This window comes from Chinchilla lanigera, unplaced genomic scaffold (assembly GCF_000276665.1).
Source record: "Chinchilla lanigera isolate Chin_1 unplaced genomic scaffold, ChiLan1.0 scaffold00041, whole genome shotgun sequence".
Classification (NCBI taxonomy): Eukaryota; Metazoa; Chordata; class Mammalia; order Rodentia; family Chinchillidae; genus Chinchilla; species Chinchilla lanigera.
Window position 1 is genome coordinate 17,081,953 of NW_004955442.1, and position 8,195 is coordinate 17,090,147.

Consider the following 8,195-nt stretch of genomic DNA (forward strand, 5'->3'; position numbering starts at 1 on the left):
GGGGCTCCGGGCCGCGCAGTTCCGGGGCTGTGTCCGCTGAGCGCGGCCGTGCGCCGTTCTCCCAGCCCGGCTGGCTCCGGATTCGGATCCGGATCCGGGTGCGAACCCGCTCCAGGCGCCGGACTTCCCTTCGCGGAGTTTCCTGGGCGCCCGCCGCGGCGGCCCAGCCCGGATTCCTGACTCCGCGCGCTGCAAAAATAGCCAGTGGCCAGATTAGCACGTCCCGGCGGCCTGACCGCGGACGGCCCGGCTCGGGAGGGTCCGGAGCCCCAGGGCTCCGAGTCCGGCGGCCCAGCCCTCCGCGCGGCCTCCCTGCTCCTTCCTTCCCGGCCGCCCGGCGGGAGGTGTCCGCAACTCCAGCGCCGAGGGAGGGCGGGACGGCCCGTGTCCCTGCGTGCGTCCTCACGGGGATGGGAGTTACAGCGGCAGCTGTGGGCTGGGGGCCCGACCCTCCCCTCCCGGGCGGTCCGTAAACACTCAAAGTCCGGGCGGACTGCGAGCTACTTCCAAAGGCAGAGACCCCACCCTGCGCGGGGTCCTGGAGGGCTGGCTGGGGCTGAGCCTGAGCCCACAGCCTGTTGCTTTGAAGCAGCGCCCCACCCCCGGGGGGGGACTTGGGGGTGGTGACAGCGGACCCCAGGTGCTCAGGGCTCGGGGCAGGGCCCGCTGTCTGTCTTGTGGGATGGGGAATGGGCAGGGATTCCCCCTTCCGAGGCCTGCCCTTAAACCCAGATGGTCCTGTGCATGGAAAGCCGCTCCCCCCCCCCACTTCCTGTTGCAGCCTGGAGAAGATTCTAGGATGAAACTGGCTTTTCAGGTTTAGCCCAGCTAGAAGCCTGGGCAGTCCCAGGCTGGGTTCTCCCCACCCGCAAGGAGCCAGCCCCAGCCCCCTCGTCCCCACCCTAAAGTTGGGAGGAGGCTGGGAACTCAGCAGTTGAGTGTGGCTCATGGGGTTCCTGAGACTGAGCCCCTGCTGCCAATGTCATTTTGGGTCCTTTCCCTGCGAATAGGCCACGGGGAGGGACAAACGAGTCTGGCGGCTTGGTGTGGAGGCGCTAGTCCTCAGGCCCCTGCCCAGGCCCTCCATGCAGCCTCTGTGGGCTGGGCTGGCTCCCACTGCACAGGCTGATGAGGGGCGTGGACCACACAGAGGATGCAGCCCACCACCTGAGGAGCTGACTTTCCTGGGGACATTGGACCCAGGGGTCTCTAAACCTTCGGGGATTAGGGGCGCTTTCCCCTACTATCTTTCCTGCTGTGGCTGTTGCTCAGGGCACCCCCAGATGTTCCTATGGGCTTTCCACCCCCTCCCTGGATGTAGGAACCTTCCTTACATGGGCTCCTGGTCCCCCACCTCAGTGCCTGTGACAGGATAGACTGTACCTCAGGATTTGACTCCTTGACTTCTTTATGCTTGTTTTCTGGGGTTGGCTTGGTTGAGGGGTGACATGGTCCTCCCTCCCCTGAGATGTCCCTGGTATGTGGTGGGGGTGCTGACAGCCCTCCACTGCCCTGAGACTGAGCTCTGCAGCAGCACCAGCAGATGGGACCCTGTCCCATCCCGCGGGAACTCCCTCCCAGACTCTGTGACCTTAGGCAGTGACCAGCCTCTCTGAGCCTCAGCTCACTTCTCTGCAAGATAGACACAAAGGACCTCCCACAGGTGGTGACAGATAGATAGGGTCATTCAGGGTCAGGTATTATGCAGGGGTGCCAGGCTCCTGATGACTGGAGACATTTTGCAGACTAGTTTCCCCTCCAGGAGCCTCTGCACTCTTACCCAGCTTCTGGGGCCCTGGGAGCAGTTGCTGAGTCCAACAGAATGCATGTGTGTGCGGTCAATCAGAGGCACTTCTGGGAACGACGACTGGTGCCCAGGTGGTGGGCTCCACCCCCTGTCAGCTAGCACTTCACTCTTGGGGCTCAGCTGGACCCCAGACTGGAACCAGAAGTGTCCAGTGTGATCACACCCATGATCTAGTAGAGCTATGTCCTTGCTTGCCCCCCGCCCCCCGTTTCAGACTGGTGTCTGAACAAGTCCTCTGCTGTGAGCTTTGGGGCCTCCTCACCCCCAGGTGTATCTGTCGTGTCAGCCCTGGCCAGTTCAGGGGCTTTGACTCTGGCCATAAGAAACTCCTGGCCACTTGTGCTGGCTGAATGGGGGGTGCTTCTCAGGGCTGGCCCCTTTTCTCTTGTGTGTAGCTCCCTCTCAAGTTAGGTCCCCAATGACACTGTCACCAAAGATTCCTGCCGCGTCCAGAGCCTGGGGCCACTTCCCTGGCAGACTGCCTGTAGCAGGAAGCCCCTCAGCATCCTGTCTGGGGTGATGGCAGGTGATGGGTGTCTGGTGGAGGCAGGGATCTAGCGTGCTGTCCTGGCAACAGGGAGAGTGCTGCGCAAGCCACTGGCTTGAGCATAGTTCTGCTCTGCTCCTCACTGAAGCTTGTTTCTTCCACTGAAAGGTCACTGGGAGTCAGAGAGCATCTTGTGGCTTGTAAGGGGCCAAACACATATTCTCCACATGATGCCATTTACAGTGCAGTACATGGAGCAGAGAGGCCAGGCCACTCTCCCTGTACCACAGGCAACTCTCACCTTACCATGGTGTTGTCACTGGCCACTTAAGATTCATATGTTTAGGTTCCTTTGCTCGCTGACCAGATCAAAGGAACATATATGTGTATGTGTGTGTGTGTGTGTGTGTATGTGTGTATATATACTTTTTTTTGTTTTGTTTTGTTTTTGTTTTTTTTCTAGTACCAGGGATTGAACTCACGACCTTGCGCTTGCCAGGCAGGCGCTGTGCTGCTGAGCTAAACCCCCAGCCCTTTTTTTTTTTTTTAAATTTTTGAGAAAGACTACAGGTGTGCACCACCACCTTGGGCAAGGAGGCCATATATCTAGGTAAAAAGGAGAAAAGGATTTATTCAAAGTATGTCTTAGGAGATGGAGGGGCTCATTTGCTTCACATCATGATCTCACTATGTATAGGTGGGTGAGGGTCCTTTCTAGTATGGAGTGGAGGGGAGGAGGAGCACAGAGAGCAATCTTCACACTTCCTTTATCGATTCCAGCCCTCTGCACCTGGGGGAGGGGAGCACCAACAGATAACACAGATCTCCACACCTGCTTATCACCTCCAGCCATCTTTGATTCACTCTTTCTTGTGGAAAGGAACCTGGGCCTTGGCCTCCTGGGGCTACTGCTTATCCTGTCACTTCTTTTAGACTGAGGGGCGGAAATGTGGGTCAGTAGGAGGAAGTATGGAGAAGTTGCTTATCTCTAAAAAAAGATAAGCTTTTTTTTTGTGTGTGTGTGTGTGTTTTTGAGACAGGGTCTCGCCATGCAGTTCAGGCGGGCTTTGAGCTCACTTTGTAGCCCAGGCTGGTCTCGAACTCACAATGATCCTCCTGCCTCAGCCTCCCGAGTGCTGGGATTACAGGCATGCACCACCACGCCCAGCAATAATCTAACTTTTAAAGTTCCATTTCACTATGCCGGGTTACAGCATGTGGTGGAAGGGTGGGATCTGGGCCGCCGACAGCGGGGGGGGGGGGGGGGGGTCCCCTCTCCCAAAGGGTACTCTGGGGCTTGGCCATCAGATTAGGAGTCAAAGAGGAGGCAAAGTCCAAGGTGCAAGTGGAGGTACAGGAGAAACCAGCTCTTTCTGGGGCTGGGAATGAGGGTCAAGGAGGGCCGGGGAGCCACAGAGAGGGTGCATATTGAAGTGAGCTGAGGGGATCCCAGGCTGGACCCTGTTCTCCAGCTGACCTTGGTAGTGGGTGATTCATTCCCCCGAGGAGACCATGGCCTGGGCTTGGTTCTGGTTCTGGGGCTGGCCGTCTGTTCTGCCTCCACTTGCCTTGTGAGTGTGTACGGGTGGTTGCTGCTCACTCTTGAGGATACAGTTTCAGTTTCACACTGGCCGCGGTCACCTTGTGCACTGCACCTTCCCAAACTCAACTCCCAAGAAGGGTGCCGTCTTCGGTTTCCCCATGGCTTGCCCTCTCACGCTCCCGGCTCCCACCTACAGCCTTGGCTGTTCTCTTCCTGCCCCTGCAGGCTGCGCCAGCCTTTCTGCTGTTGATGCATCTGCCACTTATTGAGCACCTACTGTGTGCTAGACATTGCCAGGACCCATGATATTCAGATGAGAAAACTAGGGGTTGTTCAGGGTTGTAGGTGGTGTGGAGCGCCCTGGGCCTGGGCTTTCCCAGCCCCTACCTGCACCCATGCTTGGGCCACCTCTGAGGGTGCCCAGTCATTCCACAGCAGGAGCCTATGTCAGCGGGACTCTTCTGTCCCCACCTAGCCTCTGCCCACACAGCTGCAGATAGCCACTTCCACCCTCCACACCAGTCTCCATGGGCGGCTAGAGTGGACTTCAATATGCACCCTCTCTGTGGCTCCCTGGCCCTCCTTGACCCTCAGTCCCACCCAAGACACATTCCTGCTGGCTTGCCCTGCTGCTTGCAGTGTCCATAAGGGCCACTGTTCTGTGACCTGACTTGACTCAGTTGCACCATTAGCACTGATCCCCAGTACTTCCCACTTTGTTCCATAAGCCAGTTTGGGCGTCTCCTGGTGCTGCTGAGTGACTCATGCAGTGACCCTGGGCAGTCAGGCCCTCGTGGGCTGTAGTTCCCCCCATACTGAGGGGCCAGCAGAGGGGAGAGTCCCTGGGGCCTGTCTGGGAACAAGAGCCCACTGTGTGCCTGGGGGAGGCAGCACATTAAGCCACTGTGGGCCGGCAGTGTCTGCTGCTTGGCCTGGACTTCATCTGGCCTCGGCCTGCTCCTCCCCCATGCTTTGTGAATCCCACTCACTTGAGGCCCAGATGCGGAACTGGGCGCATGGCAGAACACAGCACCAAGGACAGGATGGGTGTCTTCTCCCTGCTTGCCGGACCTAGAGCCATTTGGGTTCTCTTGTACCTTGGGTTCTCTGCTGCCTCTCGCCCAGGAGACTGGATAATCAGGCAGGGGTTGGGGCCTCTATGCTCTGCTTTGTCCTGGGGCCGGCTGTGGGCTGGCTGAGTTGCGCTGTGTGTGCTCACACAGCAACCCTCTCCCCGCTCAGCTTGTGCTGTCCCCAGTCCTGCTTCTCATGCCAGTCAGCTTGTCCTTCCCGACCCCTCTAAGGGGTCATCTGAAGGAGGCCGTCATGCCCCGGATCCTGGTGACAGGCCCCTGCTGGCTTGAGCTTTGCAGGGCCCAGTGTTTACCCAGCAGTGGTTCTGGAGCCAGACTCTTTTGGGCACCGTGGGCCAGCAGTGGCAGGACAGAGGACCGTATGTATGTGAATGAGTTCCCACGTAGCCTTTGCCTTGCTGAATGGAGTGGGGCAGCCAGGCCAGGGAGTGTCCGGTGGGGGTGGGGCCGCAGAGGGAGAGCCCCCTCATCCACACTGAGGTTGGAGGTCCTGGAACACACCCAAGATTGGGCAGAATATATGCACAGGGGCCTTGAAGTAGGAGGGAGCCAGAACTTAAGACGGGCTGTGGGGGCAGTGGGTGGGGGGCATCTGTGGAGCATCATGAGTGTGTGTGAATCAGTTGGCAAAGGTTATTGAAGGGCGTGGTGGGGCACGCCTGTAATCCCAGCACTTGGAAGGCTGAGGGAGGAGGATAGCTGAGAGTTCAAGGCCAGCCTGGTCTACACAGTGAGTTCAAGGCTAGCTTCAACTACATGGCAAAACCCTGTCTCAAAAAAAAAAAAAACAAAAAACACTTGCCCTGCTGAGAAGGCACCAGCTGGATGCCACCTAGATGTGCTGGGCATGGTGGGGCAAGTTCCCAGAGAGGCCAGCTCCTGACACCCTGTAGATTCCCCCATCCTCAGCCCCAGCCCCGCCCCGGTCTCCACTCTTAGCTGTGTTCTCCTCTGGGCCCCACATAAAGCCTCACTGGCAGCATGGGGTTTTCCTGGAGACAAGATCAACTAGCAAAGGCGTGTGGCTGTTGGGTGGCAGGGCCAGTGTGGCCCCTCAGAATGAACTGAAGGCAAGCTAGCTTTCCCTGCCTGAAATACTGGGGTGTCTCTATCTTGGCTGGTGCCTAGCTCCTTACTTTCTAGACCCCATGGACTCAACATGGCCTCAGGGAGCAGACCACTTAGGTTCCTACCTGTAGGTTCAGCCTGCCTGGCTGAAAGGACGCAATCACAGCTCTACTGCAACTGAGAGCCCCGCACCCCGAGCCCGTCCCGCCTTCCCAACATGCCTGACTGATACTGTCTCAGATTGTGACGTTAGTGTCTGAGATTCAGAGGTGGCCCCTAAGCCATTCTCTCACCAGCAGGGTGACCTTTCTACAACCCATTGGATCGATCTATGAAAAGAGGGCTGGGGGAAGATATAGAAGATGGCTCCACTCGGATGGTGACCGGGGACTGAGTGACACATGGCCCCCATTTCTGGAGAAAGCTTGCCTTGTCTGCTTTGCAGTAGGATGTGTTCATGTCAGCCACTGTCTCTCCCTGATACTGGAGCTCAGAACGGGCAGAGGCCCCAGCGGTGTGGAGACAAAGGCTGCTCTCATCACGTGACACTGACATGAGGCCAGATGAGGGCAGGGCAGAGGAACTTGGCCTTTAGAAAGACCCCTGAGCAGCAGGTTTGGGCAGCATCTCCACCTGCCACGTGGGACCCAAAGCTTGGAGAACTGGTTGGAATGTGAGGGTGAGAGCCAGGAGTCAGTACCCTGAAGGACTCCCTCTTACCGTCTCTTCTGTTTCTGGTTAGGGGTAGTATAGGGCAGAAGTTGCTGTGAGCGTTGCTCTAGGACTGCCCCTCGTTGTTATAAAACCATTAAGAGCTGTGGATATCAGCAGCATAGGCCTTTTCTTGATCAGTATAAAGCCCATAGAAGCCATATGCACTATTTTGGGTGTTCCCTGGTCGGTATAGAAGCTCTGAGCAGCGTCCTGGGCCTGTCCCTAGGTGTATGCTCTGACTATTTGACCTTGAGGAAGGCAAGCCTCTGTTCTCTAGGCCTTAGTCTCCCTATTTATACAGTGTGGGTGGGTTGTCTCTGTCCCCTCCAAGCTGCTGAGAGGGAAACTCCTCAGTGAGGCCATTTCTTTCTTTTTTTGTGGGGGAGTACCAGGAATTGAGCTCAGAACCTCACACTTGCCAGGCAGGCTCTGTGCCACTGAACTAAACCCCCGACCCCAGTGAGGCCATTTCTGAAGGCATGGGGTGGGGGTAGGGGGTTGTCTTGACACGCTGCTGCCCAGACCCCATTGGATGTGCACTTTTTGAGGCGGTTGAGGCATTTTGGATTTTCTCCCCTCCAAGTATTACTTGAGGAAGCCCCACTCTCATCTGTGTTCCTGTTGTGCTCAAGGAACCTTCTTGGCTGTCCACCTTCTAGATCCTGTGGTCCGTGGGGAAAAGGTGTGCAGGTCTGCAGTGGCTGTCATTTGTAAGGGGGGAAAAGAGTCCCAAGGAGGCCAGGTCTTGCCTCAGATTCATGGCAAGGCAGTGATGGCCCACTCTGAATCCTGGGCACTCTACCCTGGATCCTCTCTAGTGCCAGCCTGGCAGATTTGTTATTTCAGATGCTCAGGATGCTGCGAGGTATGCAGCTCACCTGCCACAGTGCCCAGCTCCTCACTGCCCTTTCTAGGCATGTGATGCCACCTGGTGGCCATCATGGTTTGCGTTCCCATATGGTCTTCCTTTGTCTAAAGGAGTCTACTGTTCCCATTTGCTGCTCTGCCATACTGGAGAGCCATGTCTTTCCTTGAAAGTGGCAACTCCTGCGTGCAAAGGACTGGCCATGCACCCTGTATAGGCTGTTGTATTTTTAGTGGGCCTCTGCCTGTGGAGCGGAAGTCGTGGTTAGGACAGTGAAATCTGTGTCAGATATGCTGGAGTCTGCGCTCATGCAGACCTTGCATTGCTGGCCCTATGTGTGCATGCCCCACAGTCCAGCTGTGCTCCGTTCCCACCACCTTCAAGCCTTTGTTTGCTGTCATGTCACAGGGAGGCTTTACCACCCCTGCCAAGCAGCTGTAATTTGCTGTTATTTTTCCTATCATACTTAGCTTTTTTTTTTTTTTTTTTTTTTCGGATACAGGGTCTTTCTGTAGTTCAGGAGGGCCTTGAACTCACTATGTAGCCCAGGCTGGCCTCAAACTCAAGGCAATCCTTCTGCCTCAGCCTCTTGAGTGCTGGGATTACAGGGATGCGCC